Source organism: Ochotona princeps, chromosome 3, assembly GCF_030435755.1.
Source record: "Ochotona princeps isolate mOchPri1 chromosome 3, mOchPri1.hap1, whole genome shotgun sequence".
In the NCBI taxonomy this organism is placed as follows: domain Eukaryota; kingdom Metazoa; phylum Chordata; class Mammalia; order Lagomorpha; family Ochotonidae; genus Ochotona; species Ochotona princeps.
Genome location: NC_080834.1, coordinates 83,733,011 through 83,755,367, shown reverse-complemented (window position 1 = coordinate 83,755,367; position 22,357 = coordinate 83,733,011). Strand labels below are relative to the sequence as shown.

Below are 22,357 nucleotides of genomic sequence, written 5' to 3'. Positions count from 1 at the left end.
GGAGCCAGGAGCTTCTTCCAAGTCTCTCACCTGGGTGCAAGGTCTCAAGCATTTATGCCATTCTTCACTGCTTTCCCAGACCACAAGCAGGAATGAGGATGGGAGGTGGAACAGCCAGGGCAGGAACTGGTGCTCTTATAGAATGCTGGCACTCTCAAGGTTAGGATTAGATATTGGAATCATCATACCAGACCTGGCTATTTCTGATTTTATGTAAGACTAAGGACTCTCTTTAGAAAATAGCAGTTTCTCCCAAGCACTCTATAGGGCTTTTGGTTTGGTTTGTGCTTTCCTCTGTCTCACTGACTATATGAGTTATGGATATTTAAGAGGGCAATCCTTGTTGGTGAGCTCGTTCTGTGTGGTACTGGAAATATTTCGCTACCCTAATAGTCTGCCTATTCTTCTTCCTGACAGATAATGCACATAACAAATTTAGTGGGAAAACACTTCAAAAGAATATTTGCACTTTGGTCACCAACTGAAAGTTAGGTGGACATCTCCAAGCTGCATTCTTGTTCAATAATTTATCACAAGAATCACAGAACTCACTACAAGCTATTGCATTCACAGTTGCAGATTTTTGCAGGGGTTGGATACAAATTAAACCAGTCAAGATAAGATATGCATGGAACAAAGACTAGAAACGGTACTACACAGAAAATTTCCCATGGTTCTTTTCCTATGAATCCCAACTAGTAACACTTCTGGCATCAAGTTGTGGCAAAGCTTCAGAACATAGATTGGCAGACCACCTACGTGTCTGGCTTGTTCCCATCCCCATGGGACATGGAGGCAGTGTGCCAACCCAAAACATTCACTCCTCCTCACATCATTTTTTTTATTGCATTTCATTTTATGACATCATTTCATAGTTTCTGAGGTTCCCCCAAACCCTAAATCGTACCCTCCCCCCCTCGTGTATTACTCCACCTTATTGCAGTATTACAGTTCAAATCCAGTCTTGCTTTCATTGCAAGCATGTACCATGCATACAGTCCAGCATCTTATTGTCCGGATCAATTCAACAGTTTCTTGGGGAGACCAACTCTGGTCTAAAAGCAGAGCTGGTAGAATATCGTCCTGACTAATTAAAAGCCATAACATAACATCAACAGTAGTTTACAACATTATGGAGTTAATTGACATAGCATTATTGAGTGACTGATATGTTAGAAAATGCAAGTTCTTAACCACATCCTGTGACTACTTCAATGACATTTCTATTTTAGTTTATATACAATCGGCTTCTATCCACCTTAAAATGGCTATAGGATACTATTCAGCTGTCTCGTATCTATTTTCATTTTTGTATTTAGCAGTTTATTGTATTAAAGCATAATTTTTACTGAACTTTGCAGATTTTAGGATAGTTCCAAATGGCTTATGACTTTAACAAGGCATATGTCACCAGTTGAGGCACAGAACAGTTTTAGGAGGGGTGTGCGGAGAAATCTTCCATTCCCCAGTGAGGAGTAACTTATTTTCGTGTCCTACCATAGTAAGGTATATGTGAGTCCCACTGACTGTTTCCAGTCTTTCTAAGCTTTCCTTGTTGTTCTCTATCTATTCTAATTTTTTTGTTTGTTTGTTTGTTTTGTTTTGTTTTGTTTGGGGGGGGACTCCGGGACGACCTTGATGGTCATTGCCGGAGAGGGTGGGGATCCAAAGTTGGAACTAAGTAAGGACCAGAGAAAGCTCCTCTTCCTAGTCCTGAAGGGAGTTTACTGTTCTTCTGTTTCTGAGGTCTGCTCAGGACTCTTGGCTGTGCTCTCTGCGGTTGTCCATCTTGGAGAGTCCCCTTCTCACATTATTGATAAGGTTTATATTCTGACTCCACATCTTATTGCTATTGCATTGTTGGTACAGGGTCCCAGCAAATCTGGATTCTATTTCAGGTGTGATGTAACTAAACTTTGGAGATTAACTTGTAGAAGCCAAGGATGAAGGCATTGCTTTCTTTGGTTAAGGTTAAGTTCTTACCTGCTTGTTTTTATTTGTTTCATTATCAATGCCCCCTTCTTCTAGAGGCAGTCTAATAATACTGTGTGTTATCTTCTCTGTGGTGAGAATGCACAGGTGCTGGCATCAGAGGACTCACTGGGGTTTTCCTTTGGTATGTATGTTATGGTACTATCTGCTTCTAGAGACAGAAAAGAAGGGTGAGAAAGGAATACAAGTGACCAATACCAAAAGGTTAGATACCACATGTTTGCCTTAATTTAAGATGATATGATGTTAAGCATAACATGTTATGTTATGGATGTTATGTCATATGTCGTATATAAACTAAAATTGAAATGTGAATGGGGGGGGTCACAGAAAGTAGTTAAGAAGTCGCATTTATTTTTAACATGTTGACTGCTCAATACTATGTCAATTAATTCCATAACGATGTTAATTGTTGCAGATGGTATGTTAGTGCTTTTATTTGACCGGGATGATACTCTGCTGTCTCTGCCCTCAGACCAGAGAGGGTCTACCCAATAAGTAGTTGGACTTGAGTGGACTATAAGATGTTGGAATCTATGCTTGGCATATACTTGCAAAGAGGGAATTTCAACTGAACTTGAACTATGGTTAATGAACAAGGTGGAGGAACCCAGCATGGGGGGAAGGTGGGGGGAGAATCCCAGATTCTATGTAATTACAACACAATGTAATTAATGAATAAATTTAATTAAAAAAAAAGAAAGGAATACAAGTGTAATCTGACTCACTTTCTAGGCTTCGTGTCAGTGCTAGGCTACCTCTGCTTTATTTGGGGCGACTCTTGGATCTTCTCACTATGTATATCATCGAATTTCATTGTTTGCCTCAAACACTTTGAAGTAGATTTTCTCACTTGCAACAGAAAGATCTCTGATTTATAACAAGTCCAAATCACAAACATCTGTTTTGTTATAATGGCTTGAATCAAAGAACTCATTGATAATTAATACCCTTAAAGGTAGGGGAAGAGAGAAATAGGCCATTGCTTTTTATTAAATTCTAATGATCTAATCCCTACAATAATCCCTTGGACTTTAAATTTTTTTTTTCTGAGTTCAATTCCCTAACATTTGTATTATGTCTCAGATAAGTCTCTCAGCTTTCATAAGCAATAATATGTATGGGCTAACCAAGTTTTCTTAATGAGGCCTTAGAGGAGGGATTGTATCAGAACTCCCAGGAAATCTGTTAGCATACCTTGCAATTATTAAATACTCCAATATATCTATACCTTTTCAGTTAAAAAGTGATTCATGAGAAAATAAATTTGCTAAAACAGATCTGAGAAACAGAAGTGACGCTTAAAATAATGCCTAATATAAAATGTGTTAAAAGTCAGTTTGGTTCTGAAGCACGATCCAGGCCTCTCCAGTGTTTAGGTCTTTACAAAAATACACGCAACCTATTTTTCAATCTCTGTCAATACGCCAAGAACACCTGTTTTACAATTGTTGTGTTGTATGGCACAGCCCTGACAAAATCCTAGGAATAGCTTTGCTTCCTAACATGTAGAATCCAAGTTCACACATGCAGAGCAATGAAAACGTATAAGGCTAGTCCACACAGACTCACATACTTCACAAAGACCTTTGATACTTAAACTTCAAGGTTGGCTTTCAGAAATACATAACAGTGTTCTTAGCTATTGGGTAGTTAATATGGGTGGTTAGTGTTTCCCTTTGAAAAACCAGTCATAAAACTGACTGTCCATTAGGAGTGGAATAAAAAACTCTAGTATGGACATGTGATGAAATTTCACACTGCAGTTAATTGTGGAGTCATGCCAGGGTGAAATACAAGACAAAATACTGCAAAGATTAAACTATATATCATATACATGTTAGTATTATGTTTATATACATTTCAAAATCAGAAAGAATTGAAGGATATGAATATTGTTAAGGAGTATCCAATTGGAAAGTTAAGCTAAAAAATGCAGTAGAAGTTGAATTTCATGAAGTGTAGCCTTGTTGTGACTGCAGGGAAGAGGGACAAGAGTTTGAGAAAGAATTGCAGATATCTCTTAGAGGCTATTCAACTTCTTGACTTGGGTAAAGGTTAAAAAAAATTGCTTTTTATGTAGCTCATTAAATGATTTTTCTAACCATCTCTCTATACATTTAATATATTAAACAAAAAAGATTTAACAAAGGATTAGTAGTAATTTGGCCCATGGTGCAGAGAAGGGATATACTGTTTTTGTTCCCATGGAGTCCTCTGCCCTGGATTCTACTTTTAGTACTTGCTACGATGTGAACTGAGAAGTCCTTTTTTGGTAGCCTCCATCCCTTTCACCTGAGCTCAATCAGTCCAGCACCTATCAAGTGAAACGTGCTGGGTTCCTTGATTAAACATAAGCCATTACCCTTGCGTCTTGTCTACATTCAGACACTGCTTTCTCTGCTACGTTTTTTGTTAGGTTTTTTCCCGACTGACCTCTTTAATGTCTACCACATGAGTTTATCTTGTGTTGATAGCCGGTATAATCAAACCTGTGGTGGGGTAGCAGCTGACTCAAGAGACCCTGAAAAATCCACGAGAGCATATTAAAGGTGTGGCACAATATGTAGTGCCAGATACCACTAAAGTGGAGTGACTGAGGTCTCAGAGAAAGAGAGAAGTTAGAGTGGTTCTTCCAGAGGAGGCACCAGACTGTGGGCTCTTTTCTGATCCTTTTAAAGTCCCTTTTCTCTCCACTTTTCCCCTGTTCACTCTTCATGGTACAAAAACAAGACACAACAGGTCTCAGTGAAATGATCTTGGCTGGCAACCTGACCATTTTCTAAAGCATTTTCTTGTCAAACTACCCTAACCTCTTTGTTCACACCTAAGAAGATGCATCCATGACTCAACTCGGTTCCAGGTAGGGGAAAATTCAGTTAGTTTGGGATCTTGTGTTAAGGCCATTTTTCTTTTCTATGTTCTGGAGCATATATTTTCTCAAGGGATCAATGAAACGGGAAATAATTTCTGCTGTGGTCATTGGAAACCAAACTTACCCACTGGGTCTTTCCCTTCTAAATTTGTCCAGCATTCCACCTAACAACAGACTTAATGAGTCCCTCCAGGATTTGCTTGGGATAGACTTGTGTTCACTTAAAGGATACTGTGATCTTTCTCACCTACATTTATGATTCAAAAAATCTAACATCATTTTGAAGTGAGGGAAGTTATGGTAGAAATATGCATTACTTTGTAATTTTTAAAAGCTTTAGTATTTTTCAGGTATCTCCATTATTCTACTATTATAGACAAAAGGGACACTTTGTATAATAAAAATAATATTGCTCCCAATGGGAATATAAATATTAATAGTTAAGAGTCTTTTATTTCTCTAAAGGTACAAAGAGTAAGGACAACAGTTATAACACAGCAGAGATGAAAATAAACCTTTTAAAGGAGTGGGCATTTTGCCTAGCATTGACATGCCATGTCCCTTAGAAGTGTATCCAGGTTCAGTTGCTAGTCCCAGGTTCATTACAATGTTGGGATGCAGTGGTGATGACAAAATAATCAGATACCTGTCTCCCATGTGAACAGCCTGAATTGTGTTCCTGGCTCTGTGCTCTGTATTCAGCTGAAAACATGTTTTTGTGGACACTTGAGGAGTAGATCAGTAGATAAAAGCTGTTTCTCTGTCTCTCTCTCTCTCTCCCTCTCTCCCCCTCCCTCCATCCCTCTTGTAAATAAAGAAGAAAAAAAAATTTAGAGACAGTTCAAAGGAGAAAGGTGATATTTAGGAAAAATTCTGTACAGACATCAGAGGAAAAATAGTGTCTGGTGTGGATCTGAAGAATAAAAGATTGATCAGCTCAGGGAAGTCTCCAGGTAGAAGGAACTGAGTAAAAACATAAAGACAGGGGATAGAGGGCTTAGACCATGGAGCTTGAGTGTAGTACATTTGCAGAACTGATGTAGATAAGAACAGTGGCAGTACTGATATCAGATGATAATGTGCATTAAATGTCCCACAAAAGGTTAAATTAGAATGTAGCTTAGGCTTGCAAAAATTTGGGTATGAAAGTTATGAGTAACAAAGCTTCCTGCTTTGGATATGATTTGCTGCTTTGTTTTTATCTATTTTCTGGGATTGAATAGTTGAGGTTTGCCTTTATTTTTTAATATATACAGTGTATATGTGTGCATATAGATATTTATGTTCTTAATATATCATTTTGTTCCTTTCTTGGTTGTTCCTTATTTCTCTTCCTCCCTCTTTTGTTCTTTCTCCCTTTTTTTGTCTTGCTTTCTTTCTTTTTTAATTGTAGAAACAAGCACCTATGATGAAATTCCAGTGCTATTCTTCACTGGAATGAATAGAAGGCATCTCTTCTCATTCAGGTCAATGTCCTGGAGAACATTTCCTCCAGCCTAGGGTACCTCTGTGTTAGGAAGTTAATGCTGTAAGTGTATTTCCTGATTTTGTCTTGATCTTGGGTGAAAATGGCATTGTGAAATTATCCACTAAAGGAAACCAGGTTCCTTGGAGAAGTCGGTAATTTATAGAGCTGAGGTATGGAAAATTCAAGATGGAAGGTGATTAGGGGATTAATGAAATCCACTTTACTTATCTTAGGATTTGGGGATCCTTGCTATCCTGGGAAACACATTTTGTGTTTTTAGGTCTTGGCTATGAGAGCTTTTCCTCACTCAGAATTTATTATTTTAAAACTTCTTTAATTTTGAGAAAATTCATATTTGCCCATAAGTTAAAAAAAAATTCTGGCTACAAAAACATCCTAGTATAGAAAGTTCTTTTTACCCAGATCCTTCTAAGTTTCTTATTGTATATAATCATAATATCATTAGCAACACCAGCTTTACCTTATAGGCCATTTTATTTTCATCAGTTTTTCAATTAATTTTTTTTGAATGTTGTTTTCATGTCCCTGGGTCTAATGTGAAATCCCTATTACATTTAGCTGTCAGGTTGTTTTTAAGTTCCTCTAGTTCTCGTCATTTCTTTCACTTTTGCCTGAAATTTGTAATAATTTTGAATACTAGATGTCAGATATTTTATTGAGCATCTCTCAATTTGGGTTTGCATGGTTTTTTTTCTTTTAGTCTGGGGCTTTATTTTAAGGAAGATTTCATAGAGAATGATATGACTGTCTTGGTGTATTTCATTAGGCACTCCATAACACTGGTAGATCTTATTACTGGTTTTGTGTTAACTCTAATTACTTTGTGATCTGCCACATTTCCTCATCATGAAGTTACCATTTTCCTCTTCAAATTCAGTGCAAATTTGGAAGAGCTGCTTTAAGAAATCTGGAAGCATCTTATTCTCAAAGTTTCATCTATTAATTTTAGCTTTTACTGGTACATTTTACTTGCAGCAATGATTAATGTGGTGCTCTGATGATAAACTCTATTTCCCTAATTTCTTCTATATTTATTAACTCGAATGCTTCAGTAAGAAATAGCTCATCAAACTCCCTAAAAATCACTTCAATCATTTTTATCAGTGTGGACTCAGTGATATTTACATTGTGATATGTTATTTAAAATGCTTATTTATTTAAAAGGCAGAATTAAGGACAAAGGGAGACATTTTCTATTGGTTAGTTTATCCCCAAACGCCTGCAAGAGTGGGACTGGGCAATGCTAAAGCCTGGAACCCAGAGTTTCTTCTGAATCTCTCACACCTTGCAGGGGCCTAAGCAGTTGTGCCATCTTACACTGCATTTTCCAAGCACATTTGAAGAGAGCTGATCACATCAGAAGTCGAGCAGCAGCAGCACATCCTGTAGAATGTTGGCACTGCAGGCAGCAGCTCAACCCATGGTGACACAGAGCTAACTCTTATTTTACTGTTTCGTCACCACCAAATTCTGTTGCTATTTATGCTTTGCTCAGTTTTCTTGTCTTTGATTCTCAACAGCTCTTCCAGATTTTTTCCTGACTCATTTTAATATGACCTTGTCCTCCTCCTCCCTCTTTATGTACTTTTTAGCATCCCAGATCTCTTGATGCTCCTGAGGCATTATGGATTATCACTTTTCTAACTCTGTAATCAATCACTTAAGAGCCTAATTTCTTTTATTGAAGAATAACATTTGTAAACCAAGCCCTTGGTGCCATAGGAACTTATTGATACTGGAGTATCATTGTTCTTGGCATGAAGAGTTATGTCTACGGAGCCAGGTCTGGGTAATTGCATATCTATTTTTGTGTCAGCCTAATTACATAGATAGTAAAAGATGAAACGGACAGAAAAAAAATCATCTTGATTTCACATTAATACCACTGTTCCCAATCTAACAAGCTAGCAATTGTTTTGGCAAACTTATTTTCCAATTTGTAATGGCTTTTTCTAAGACTGAGAATCCTGGCTGTCAATACAGCGTTATACTAGGTAGTTTTAGAATTACTGTCGTACTAACATTAACAACAAAATTATTATGGTGTTGATGTATCATCATTCTTTTATTTAGCAGGAAACATTTATTCAAAATAGTGAAGTATTTCAAAGAACTTTGGTCATCTCATTTCCTTGCCAGCCACTTCACTGTGATGCTCTCACAAACCTTGGAATTTGTTACGTTTGCCACAGGCTGCGCCATGTCCATGATGCCTTCTCCTCCCACACCCCACCCGGTGAAGTAAAATACCTTCTTCTGTATATAAGTCTTAGGTTTCTGAAAAATATAAGATACCCAAAGGCAGTTGTTAAATGGTCATTTTAAAGCTATGCAGTCCTATTTCATTGGGATGTCACTTTGCATCTCCTTTACTGCTGAAGATGTTGAGTATATTTTTCTGTGCTTACATGCTGCATATAAGTAAACTGCCTGCAATTTTAAGCTTTGTTTTATTTTAGATTTAAAAATAATGAGTATGTATATTTAAGATTTACAATGTGATGCTTCGATACATATGTTTATTGTAGGGAGAGCAAATTGGGTTAATTCATGTATCCATCATTTAAACAATATTTTTTTCTTTTTTTGAAAAAATATCCAAAGTCTTTTCTTCCAGATGCTCTTGAAACACATAATCCATTAGTGTTCACTGTAGTTATCATGCTGTGTCATCGACCCGCAGGGTCCTTAGTGGAATTTTGTAGCCTCTGATTGCCGTCTCCCCTTGCTCTGTCCATCCAGTGTTTCTCACACCATCACCTCAGTCGATAGCGGCCACCATTCTGCTCTCTACTTCTATGATTTTGATGTTTTAGACTGCTTGTGGATGTGAGAACATGCAGCGTCTGTCCCTGTATATCTTATTTCACTTAGCATAGCAACCTCTAAAATCATCCATGTTGCTGCAGATCACAGCATTTCCTGCTTTAAAGGAAGTTGACAAATACCATTCCATTGCTTACAAGAGTGTAGGCTGTATTTTTCAACATGTTGAAGAATGTTGCATTTTAGAAGATTATGCTATGATTGTTGTGTGGAATGTTAATATATGTCTGGTAGGTACATTTAGGTTAAATTCTAGTTTGTCTGGACAATCTGTCTATTGTTGACTATTGAAATTACCTGCTGTTAGTGTGTTACAATCTGTTTCGCTTCAAATCCTTAATGTTTTCTTCTTATACTTCAGTTCCTCAAAGCTGGGTCTGTGTTACGTGCACGTGTATATTACTATATACTCTTGACGAATTAATTTCTTCATAACAATATGAAGTCTTCATTTAACTCTTTCTACTGTTAACTGACCAAAACTCTATTCTGTCAGAAATAAATATAGCCATCCCTATTCTCCTTTGATTTCCAATTGCATGAAATGTCTTTTTTCATCCACTACTTTCAGTCTATGAATACATTTTCTAGTGTGGATACTGTTATGGGAAGTATAAATTCTATTTTATTTTTAATGCTTTATGTCACTGTATGCCCTTTGGAGAATTTGACTTATTCACATTTATAGTAATGATAAATAAATTTACCACTATCATTTTTTAAGTTGTTTACTGTGTTTTTGCTCGTTTGCTAATCCTCTATTGTTTTCACTTTCTTCCTTTGAAATATTTTCTCTTATGTGGAAGATAACTACAAATATATGATTTGAATTTAAAATAGTTATTTCTAGTAGCAAAGAATGATTGGAGAGAGAGATGGAAGGAAATTAGATGGCAGGTACCAAAACAGAGACAGAAATAACAAATTCTAGTGTCTCATACTATATTGGAGTGAACCTAGTTCCCTAAAATATACTAAATGCTAAATGAAAACTTGGGAGCACAGCATTTATAGATTCCACACACAAAGTAAAGATAAGAAAATGAAAGATTACTTGCTTGGCTTGATTGGTTTGTGTTGTCTATATGTGTGAAAATAAGACTTTTGTTTCCAATAAAAATGAACAACTCCTATATAGCATTCAAAATAATTACATAATAATATGATTGGAGGGAGTGGAGAAAGTGAATCATCACATATAAGTGATAAAACTGCTGGTACATATCAGTAGAATGCTTGTAGGACAGAAAGAATGGAATTTTCATTTTTTTTCCCCCAGCCAGAATGCTACACCCAACAATCCTATGTAGGTGTCATAAAGAATTTCTTGACAAATTCTGCAAAGTTTATCTCAATTAGATCTGATTTATAAGACATGCTAAAGAGAGCACTTAAAGCTGAAGAAGCAGTAAACTAACTAATAGCACAAAAACATACGGAAGTTAAAAACTACCACTGGTAACATAGCAGAAATCCAAAAGTAGAATGATAATGACAAGACACCAATACACAATTATGGTGAATACACCATTATGTGTCTATTGTAAAGGCTGTTAAAAATAATTAAATTTGGGGGCCAGCAGAGTGGCTCAACAGGGTACTCCTCTGCCTTGCAGCTTCATCCAGTCTGGGTTCTGGCTCTTGTCTAGGCTTCTCCACATCCAATCCAGGCCATGATTATAGCCTAGAAAGGCAGCAAATGATGACTCAATGCCTTGGATGACCACAGCCATGTGTGAGACCCAGATGAAGGTCCCAGCTCCTGGACTTCAAATCAGCTCAGTTCTGGCTATTGAAGCCACTTAAGAAGTGAACCAATAGGTGAAAGATCTTTCTCGCCTTCTCTCTACAACTCTGCCTTTCAAATCAAACAAATAAATGAGTAAAACCTTAAATCATAATACTTTAAGTTACAATACTTTTAAGTGATACTTATAAGATGTGGTGACATCAAAATACGAAGTATTAGAGGAGGCACAATAAGTTATAATTTGTTCATATGGTCAAAAATAAATTGTATGAAGTTAGAATAGTCCATTACAGATAAAAGAAGCTTTGTTTAAGCCTCAGTGTAATCACAAACAGGAGGCCTATGATAGACAGTCAAAAGATAAAGCAAAGATATACAGGTATGACTACATAAATCCACACTCTGGTTAAATATCTTTTTAGAATTTTTCCCAATTATACTGGTATGCAGTTTGGGATGTAGTTTAGAAATGGTTTGTCACCCAGGAAATCCATCTGCTGGAGACGGCCCAAACTGAAATTTCAGTGAGTTGATGAAACCTTTAAGATGTGCAGTTTTATGTGAGGTCATTGTACGCACACTCTCAAAAGTGATGAATGTTTTTCATTTTAGTTCTTAATTAGAAAATGAATCTCTCTCACTTCCTTTAGCACCATCTGATCTCTTCCATTCTGCATATAGTATTTATCTTCTTATTTCTGCATTATATTGTGGTATAGCCAAAGGGTCCTAGCCAGAATTCAAATTCATAGGACTAACTGACCTTGTGCATTAAGCCTCCAATACCATGTGCTAAATAAACTGGTCTGTTCCTAAAAGATTTCTGTATTTGAAAGACAATGTTACAGAAAGAGTAGGAGAGGCAGACTAATAATAATAATCTTCCACACCCAATTCACTCTCGAAATTTCCACAATGGCTAGCATTGTGCTAAACAAAAGCCAGAAAAATGAGACTCCAGTGGATCTCACAATCAGATAGCAGAGCCCAATGTGTCATCTTTCAGTGCTAACCCATGCCCATTACAGGGAGCTGGATCAGAAGTGGAGTGGCCAGTAATTGAACCAACACCAACATAGGATGCCTTCATGGCAGGTGGTGGTTTAACTTGAGGTGCCACATCACCAACCTGATCTCTCTCTCTCTCTCTCTTTTTTTTATTAAGTATCATGCCTCACAAATTATTGAAGGCATAAGCAACAGAAAAATAAGCAACTGCTCATTGTTAAACTGTCAGACTTTTAAAAATTATCCCCCATTTTATCTGTAATAATTTAGCAATATTTTCAAATGATTCAACACATGCCTTTTCACTCTGCTAAATATTCTTCATGGAGCAAATAATCCTTATTCTATTGTAGAATATAATTTATCAATTCTTCTTTAATGGATTGTGCTTTTGTTGTCTCATTCAAAACTAATAAACATTTTTTCTAATGCCAAGTTCATGTGTATTTTATCCATTTTCCCCCTAAAAATTGTATAATTTAATTCTTCTGAAGACAAGAGCTCTGACTATTGATTATTGGTTTGATTTCTTATTTTCTAATGCAGATATTTGATTCTAATATTTCTGCTTATGTTCTTATTTAAACTGTTGAACATATTCCATTTTGAATTTTCATAATTTCATTCAAAATAATTTTTATTTTCCTTACAACTTTTTGACCCATGAGCTATTTAAAAGTGTGCTATTTAATTTGAACATTTTCCCTCTCTTCTGGGTATCTGTCTGACATTGTTGTCTAATACACAACAGTACAATTGGTATGATCATTATGCCCTTAGGTTTATTAAGACTTATTTTGTGTCCTACCATATGGTCTCTTTTATTTGTTTTCTCTTGGGCTAGTTTCATATTTTTAATTATTTATTTAAAAAAATGTATTGGAAAAGCAAATCGAATTTACAGAGAGATAGAAAGAGGGAGAGAAAGAGAAAGAGAGAGAGAGAGATTCCACCTACTGGTTTGCTTCCCCAAAGGGCTGCAGTAACTCAAGCTGAGCCAATCTGAAGCCATGAGCCAGGAGCTTCCAGGCCTCCCACATAGGTAATGGATCCCAAACCTTTGAGCCATCCTATATTGCTTTCTTGGACCAAAGTAGGGAGCTGGATGGGAAGTGGAACAGCTGAGAAAGGAATCAGCACCCATTTGGGATCCCAGCACTTGCAAAGTGAGGATTTAATCATTGAACCATCATTTAGAGACACAATTTTAAAAAATGGTTAAATATGTAATTTAGTGATTTTTCACTTCCATATTATATTTTAATAAAATTTATTTATAAGGGAAGAACAGAGGGGAGGAGAGGTAACTTGGGGGAGGAAGGGAGAACCCAGTGCCAACTACATTGTATTAAAAAAATAATTAAAATTTTTAATTTATATTTTTGAAAGGCAGATGTACAGAAAATTGGAATGTTTGACATATGTTTCATCTACTGTGTCAGTCCTTTTGAGGAGTGAAGCAAAGGTTGGGACTGGGACAACCAAATCAGAAATCTAGAACTCCATGTCGGTCTCCCACATGGGTGACAGGGGCCCTAGTACTTTAGTTGGGTTGCCCTCTACTGTTTCCCCAGGCACATTAGCAGGGAGCTGGAATGGAAGTGGAGCAGGAAGTGGGTACATGAACTGGTCTCCATATTTGATGCTAGTATTGCAGGTCATGACTTAAATGTTGTGCCACAACCTTAGCCCCTAGCATATTCTGATTTTAACAAACAATTTTTTATGCTATATTGTAATCTTACAATGGCTAATACACTCTCTAATATTCTGCACTGCAAACAAGATTTTATCAGATGACTCAATGTTTGCTATTATGTTAGTGCACTTTCATTTGCATATGTTATTTTGTCTGTGTGTTAGCATGCTAGGTGTAGTCAACACATGGCAGTTCCGATGTATATAATAACTAGACACAAATATTTTTATGATGTTGTTGATAACAGGAAAATCACATTGCTTGAAGCCACAGTGTTTTGTAGAGCAAGACAAAAGAAATCTGGAAAATGAAGAACTATTGTTACTTTGTGTGAAGTAAGAACTTTCAGTGATTTCTATAGATTTCCATAGAACATGGAATTGATACCCCCATGATACAGAGTCTGATTATATTCAGCTAACTTGTTATAAAAATAGCTTTTATGTATTTATATTTTTCAGACATCGTTGATGTACTTACATTTTCTTGGTTGCTTTTTAGATTTCCTAAAAAACTACCTTTTGTATATGTCAAGCATATGTAGTTCACTTGTGAGCCCACTGTCATCTTTATATTTAGAAAATAAGACTCCTGATGTGATATTTTTGGTTGTAAATACGTTTCTAGCAATGTAGTTAAGGCAAAACATAACTCAAATGTTTAATATCATCTTTAAAACATCTTTGCATTATCCCTGAGAATAATTAGCACAAATCTTCTATGCTTCTCTGCTACTGAGTAAAATCAGAGTTTGCAAGGCTTCCATTTTCACAAAGCAAGAAAAAATAATTCCTTTTCTTGTGCATTTGCATTTAGTGCTTCCCAGTCAGGAGAATGTTCATGTTTGTTTTTATTTATGAGAGAGAGGGAGAGAGAGAACATTTATAACCACTGGTTCACTCCTCAGATGCCTGAAATGGCCAGGATTGGGGTAGGCCAAAATGAGAGATGGGAACTCAAACCAAGGATCCTGTGTCTGTGCTAGGACCCAGCCACTTGGGTCATCACTGTGCCTCTAAAGAGGTCTGCGTTAGAGGAAGCTGGTGGTAGGAAGCCGACCTGGACAGCAAACCCAAGCTCTCTGAGATGGGGTTGGGTGTCTTCACTCCTAGGCCGGATGCTCCTCCCTTCTCACATTTCTGTCTTTTGATTAGGCCTCAGTCGATGGGAAAGAATATCAGACTCTGATAGTGGTGCTTATTTATTCCAAAAGTGAAATTTGAATTATTTATCCTTCTGTTTTCTGATGACATAAAAATAAGAGCAAATATAATTGTCTCAAATAAGAAGAGAGATTGCTTTAGGAGTATGAACTTCAAATTTTCAGGAAGAATCTGAAACATGGGTTTATATTTGTGTAAATTACATATTCATGTTTTTTTGACATTGACGTATATAGTAGTATTGTCTCTGAAGTTTTATAATCAGAAAAAAACAGAAACAAAACTTTTTTAATGTTCAGGATTGGCTAACCCATATTTTTCGTATGTATGAGAATAGAGATTTGGCCCCGGCACAATAGTATAGTCGTTAAAGTCCTCGCCTTGAATGCACTGGGATCCCATATGGTCGCCAGTTCTAATCCCGGTGGCCCCACTTTCCATCCAGCTCCCTGCTTGTGGCCTGGGGAAGCAGTCCAGGATGGCCTAAAACCTTGGGACCCTGCACCCACGTGGCAGACCCGGAAGAGCTCCTGGCTCCTGGTTTTGGATTGGCTCAGCTCCAGCCGTTGCAGTCACTTGGGGAGTGAAACATCAAACGGAAGATCTTCCTCTCTGTCTCTCCTCCTCTCTGTATATCTGCCTTTCCAATAAAGATAAATAAATCTTAAAAGAAAATAGAGATATGGACTATAGAAAACCAAGTAAGGAAGTATAAACCCGCAAAAGTTGCATCAAAACACTTCACTCCATAATAATATTAACATTCATACATAATTGAATTCCTTTTTACTTCTAATTTTGTGGTGTCATTGTCTTCTTAACCTCAAAAGTTAGATCAAGACTGAAAGACCAGAAAATTTCATAATTATTTCTGAGGATGTATAACCACTAAATCAATACTTTGTGTAAATCTTTATTATAAGTCATACTGTTCTTTCAAATACAAAAATTGAGACCATTTTCAACACTTGGAAATCTTCCACAAGAAAATTTTGAGGTGATAAAAAGGTTTTGCAAACACTGTCAAATGAAATACGCATTTCCACTTGCTGCTATGATGACCAAATATATTCTTGTATGTGATGTGTCTGTGGTCATTTAAAATTGTTAACTTTCACAAACACTCTGGATGTTGTAATTTTTTTTTTTTTGCCTAAAACAAATCTTAAGAAAAAAGAAAAATGTGATGTATTTCATTAAAGGCTCAATACAGGTGAGTAAAAACCCTAAGGCATTGTAAGTGAATTGGATACATTAAAACTTCTCTCTGTATCTCCTTCTCTTTGTAAATCTGACTTTCAGTCAATCTTTAAAAAAATAGGAATAGTATAAGTAACAATTTAAAAAAGAAAACAAAAAGAACAAGCAATCAGATGGACATATAAGAATGATTTCTAGAATGTCATATACCTTATAGGCCGTTGAGAATGCAACTGATTTTTATGTATGAAGAATATTCACTTGCAATTATAATAGAAAAATTAAGAAGTCCTGTTACACGGTTCAATATTGTCATTGTCCTGCATGTTTTTCAAGAATATGTGTCATAAAGTTAAACGTCATATTCCTTTCCAAAGGTTGTGCAGTCTTTGCTATAATCTCTTATTAATATAACAAGCAAGCCAGATACATGATTGTAATAAGAAAAATATCATGTCTCCACAACCTTATTTTCTAATTAAAACCAGAAAAATATAACAAATGATGCTTGTTCTGGGAAGTATCTCCCAGGAAGGATAGGTTGAAGTTAGAACTTCTGGTACATTTCCATGGAACTTTATTTTGAACTAGAATTTTTACATGGATAGTCAAGTTCAAAAGAGATCATTAGGATGGGGTCTAATCCAATATAGTTGATGACCTACTGAAAAGGCAATATAGAAGACACAAAATCAGACCTGGAAATAAGACAGTGGAAGACACAAGAAAGACAAGTGAACATGGAGTCAGAGATTGGAATTACACCTCCACCAATAAGGAACTCTGAAGACTGACAGTTGCTACCAGAAGATAGAAAGAAATCAAGGATTCTCTGGCAGAGATTCTGGGAGGAGCATGGGGCTGCTCATATCTTGATTTTGGATAAGTAGATGTCCAAAACTGTGAAACGATAATTTTCGGCTGTTTGATTTTTGCTACTTGATTGTGTGAGTCTTAGGATTAATAGGGTGGCATATACTTGTTTTCTTCTTTCAAATATAGAAAGATGTCATTTGCTTGATGGAATGTAGTTTGCCTCCAGGGTTATAGTTCCAGGGGAGGCTGTGAAATGAGATGCTTAGATTCCCTGTCTCTGCAGAATAGCAAGACGTTCTTGAAGAGGGATTCAAAAGAAGCTGAGCCATCTAATTTGTAGCATACACCTTAGATATTTTTTTCAGTTGTCAGTGAATAATTGTGAATAAATGCAGAAAATTTTAGTATTCCTAATTTGTTCTTATATTTATCCTGTTGGACCAGTTTTTTTTTTTTTTTTTTTGTAGTAGTAGAGTAAGAATATCGTTGAATCATTGATAGAGTTGGTTTAGGAATCAGGGACAGAAGTATGGAGAAAATAGTTTCATTGCACTTTGTTAAAATCTTGTTTTTCAGATTTAAGTATTGAGTGCACTGTGATAATTTAGATGTGTTTAAGCCTGAATAGAGTTCATAGATGACTTATCAGTACATATTTTAAAATGTGTCTCAGCTGGACTTATTTCAAAGGAAAAATTCTGTAATGAACAAGAAAGTAAAAACATGTGGGTTACTTTAATTTCAGTAATATGGAATTTAGGAAAGTCATTTGTCCATTTTTCATTGATGGGAATAGGTATTTAAAGAAGAAAGTCTGTCTAGATATATATAAGAAGATTGAGGGAAATAAGCTAGAGAGGGCATTTATTGAGTTGTAAGTTTAATAAAAATACTATATACTGTTGTTTGTCTATTTATTTTAGGTTTTTTTAGTTTGTATGGTTGTTTGTTTGCTATGAGGGGTTAAGTAGAGCTTGGAATCTGACAGGAAAGAGCTGGCATGGATTGGCTCATGCCTCGCTGGGTGGGACACAAAGATTAGTCACTCCTCACCATGGTGTTGGGGATTTCCCTGCACACCCCCCAAAATTAAAAAAAAAATGTTCTGCACCTAAATTGTTGACAAATGTCTTGTTAGAGTTACAAGCCAGTCTAGATTATCCTAAAATCTGCCAAGATCAGCAAAATTATACTTCAACACATCAAATGGCTAAATACTAAAATGAAATAGACACGAGACAGCTGAATGGTACCTTATAGCCATTTTAAGGTATATAGCAGCCGGTCCTGTACATAAACTAAAATTGAAATGTCAATGAGCTAATCATAGGTTGTGGTTAAGAACTTGCTTGTTTTTTTTTTTTTTTTGTTTTTTTTTGTTTTGTTTTGTTTTTTTGGTAACATACTGGTTACGCACAACCATTTCAATTCCATAATGTTGCAAACTGCTGTTGATGTTATACTGGGACTCTTAATCGAATGGGATGATATTCTACCAGCTCTAACTTTGGACCAGAAATGGTCTCCCCAAGAAACTGTTCAACCCATCTGGACAACAAGTAGCTGGACTCTATGCTTGGTATACGTTTGCAAGGAAAGAATCTTGATTGAATTTGAACTGTAATACTACATCAAGGTGGAGGAATCCACCAGGGGGGAGAGGCGTGGGGAGGGGGGGGATTCCCAGAGCCTATGAAACTGTCACATAATGCAAAATAATTAATAATAAAAAAATGAGAAAAAAAATACTATATACTTTTGAAAGAGTGTGATGTGGTAGGCAGTAATAAAATAAAAAATCATTATTATCCACATGTTCCTAAAGAGTTCATAAAAACTAAAATAGATAGCCAAAATATTTGTATGGGTTAAAGAAATATAGGAACATGAAGTGATAGGTGTTGCATTGAACTAATGCAAAAATGGAGGGTGTGCTGGTTAATGATTTTGTAGGATGAGACAACAGGGGCTTCAATAATATACTTTTATCTAACATTCATTAGCAAATTATCTAGAAAAATAATTTTCCTCAATGCTTGCTGCGGCACTAAAATTGGAGTGATAGAGAAGATTAGCATGGCCCCTGCTCAAGGATGACACACAAATTGGTGAAGCGTTCCATTTTTTTATGATGATGGACTCTCTGATATTGTCCATGCCTACGTTGTCAGAAAACACTTCAATAACAGCATGATGGACTAATGACTGTTCATGAAGGACACCCATTTTAAAACTAAATGGGAAATCCATGAGGATTGGGCGAGAGACCATGAGGAATGGGGCATGGGTAACCCAGAGACTATGGAACTGTATTGTAAAACAAAATAAAATGTTTTTAAATGTGGAGAAAGTCAATAGTTTTCCTCAAAAATTGTTCCTCAAAAGCAGGCTATCTTTTCTCATAAAGTTTCAAAAAAGATAGCTGTGGTTATGCAACAAGGTGGAGGAATCCACCATGGTGGGAGGGTTTGGGCAGGGCTGGGAGAACCCAAGTATCTATGTAACTGTGTCACATAATACAATGTAATTAATGAAGTTAAATAATAATAAAAAAAAAAAAACAAATGCAATAATGCCCTAAGTTAATCAAAGCTGATAAAAATGTTCTGAATCTTGTATTTAAATGTAACCATACAAATGTTAATGTTACCATGTTATATTTGACTAGCTTTACTCCCTCCTTATCAAGAAACATCAGCAGTAAAAAGAAAAGTAGAAATAGGCAACATAGAAAGCACTTGACCTTGAAAGCTTATTTTGAAATAGTGGAGATTCAGAGCATCTTTAAATGTTTAAACCAGAAATAAAATTCATAAAAAATTGTCATAGATTCAGAAATGGTGGCATGAGATTTTCCGTGAACTCTTTCTCCACAGATATCACTGGTTAACTGGGGGAAATTGCTTACAGTCTCTTGAAATTATTCCAGGAGCTTAACATGGGCATACTTTCAGGATGGCCCCTATGCTGGAGCACTGAACCAAGCCCTCTGCTCTTCTGTTTAAAAAGTAGCTCTTCCCATTTGCCTTGTAAGCTGCATTGAAACTGGGAAGAGACACATGCATTGGAGGAGAAAGCTAGGAAGGAAAAAAAAAAAAAAACATGTAATGTCATTAAGTGTTTCTTCCGAGGGATCAGAAGAGAAGACCAGGGAATAGCTGCAGTTTTTTTAAGATTATTGAGTGGCAGTTTGATCTTCATTTGCTATGTATCTTTAGGACAATTTCAAGGGACTACAAATACATTGAAAAGAATCATTTTATGGTATCTCAAGAGTAACTGAAAAATAAGATATGGGAGACTGCAGTGATAGTTACCCTAGTTAGAGACTGGCAAAAGAACTTGGTTGATCTGTGTCCATACCTATGGCTTTTTGAAGAGTAGGATTTAGGAGTGATTGACTAGAATTCCGGGCAGAACACATTTCTAAACAGCATGGAATAAATCATGGTGTTCACATTGTAGCTTGATTTAAAGATAGAACTTTTAATTGAAAGGAAGGTTGAGAAGAAAAGTTAGGAAAGTTCTCCAACTGGCACTATAGTGAGGTGATTAAAGAGTATTTTCAGCAGAGGAGATCAAAGATGTAACTAAATGACCATTTACTAAGATTAGTCTTGAAAGAAGGGTTCTTCAAGACAGCAGGATTCCTTTGATTTCTTTGTCTTGTCTTATGGCTTCTGCAAGTACCTCTAGGACTATATTGAATAGCAGTGGTGATAGTGGGCAGCCTTTTCTTGTTCCAGATCTCAGTGGGAAGGGATCCAGTTTTTCTCCATTTAGTATGATGCTGGCATTGGGTTTTTCATATATTGCTTTGATTATGTTGTGGATTGTTCCTTCTATCCCCACCCTGGTTAGGGTTTTTAACATGAAGTGGTGTTGAATTTTGTCGAAAGCTTTTTCTGCATCTATTGATACTATTATATGGTTTTTGTTTTTCAGTTTTTGGATGTGATGTATCACATTTATGGATTTTCTTATGTTGAACCATCCCTGCATTCCCTGGATGAAACCTACTTGGTCTGGATGGATGATCTGTCTGATGTTTTTTTGTATTCTATTGGCTAGGATTTTGTTGAGAATCTTAGCGTCAACATTCATCAGGGAGATCGGTCTGTAGTTTTCCTTCTCTGTTAATTCTCTATTCGGTTTGGGGATTAAGGTGATATTAGCTGCATAGAATGAGTTTGGAAGAACTGCTTCCTTTTCTATTGTTTTGAAGAGCTTGTAAAGGTTTGGGGTTAGCTCTGGTTGGAATGTTTAGTAGAATTCTGTGGTAAAACCATCTGGGCCTGGGCTTTTCTTTGTTGGGAGCTCTTTAATCACTGATTCTATTTCTGATTCGGTAATGGGTTTATTCAGGTCTTCTGTTGCTTCTGGGGTGAGTTTTGGTAAGTGGTGGGATTCTAAGAATCTTTCCATTTCCAAGTGGTTATCGGATTTGTTGGCGTATAGTTCTTTGTAATAATTTCTAATTATTTCCTTAATGCTCAAGTTCCTTGGCAATAAGGGAAATCCAAATGAAGACAACAATGAGGTACCACCTAATTCCAGTAAGGATGGCACACATACATAATACCACCAACACTTGCTGGCGAGGCTGTGGGGAAAAGGGAAACCTTCTCCACTGCTGGTGGGACTGCAGACTTGTACAGCCTCTATGGGAATCAGTTTGGCGAATACTCAAACAACTGAAAATCAGCATACCATATGATCCAGCAATAGCACTCCTAGGAATATATCCAAAAGATCTCCTACACAAGAAACCAACATGCACGCCTATGTTCATAGCAGCACTATCTACAATCGCAAAAACCTGGAAGCAGCCAAAATGCCCATCAATAGAAGACTGGATAAGAAAGCTATGGTTCATCTACTCTATGGAATACTACTCAGCTATTAAAAAAAAACGAAATGCAGTTCTTTGTGGACAAATGGGCCCGACTGGAATCCATCATGCTAAGAGAAATGAACCAATCCCAAAAGGTTAAATACCACATGTTCGCCTTAATCTGAGATGAAAAGATGACAACTTGAAAGATAGTACCTGTATATTGTAATATTAGTGCAATCTCTAACAACCTGTATCCAATGCAATAAGATAACGCGATATAATCTATAAACCAACAATTAATGTCAGAATATTTAAGACCTACATCAAAAAACTGTAAAACCTACTATACCCTCAATACGCTATGTTAACCGGTAATGGGGAGGGAGTGCAGGGAAATCTTTCAAGACCATAAAAAGAGTGAGAGAAAAAAAAGTACAATATAGCTTATCAAGGTCAAATCTGGTAATTCATAGACAACAGACTCAAAGCGGCACTAAACAACAATAAAACTACTATACCAATGCATGAGGGGGGAATCGGGTGCGATCCTGACAACCTCTTAACAGGAGGTCATGTGCGTGGAGCAGGGGGGCACTCCAGAGTGGAGCAGGTGGTAAGGAGGAAGCTTGGATCCCAACCACGAAGACTCCCAGATCTTCAACACAAACTACTAATACGAGCAACAAGGACTATACCCCAACT

At 36.5% G+C, this 22,357-nt stretch overlaps 1 pseudogene; it reads left to right on the top strand.

Moving 5' to 3' along the window:
- The first annotated feature begins 18,845 nt into the window (after positions 1–18,845).
- Positions 18,846–18,946, top strand: LOC118758948 (U6 spliceosomal RNA; annotated as a pseudogene).
- The last annotated feature ends 3,411 nt before the right edge of the window (positions 18,947–22,357 follow it).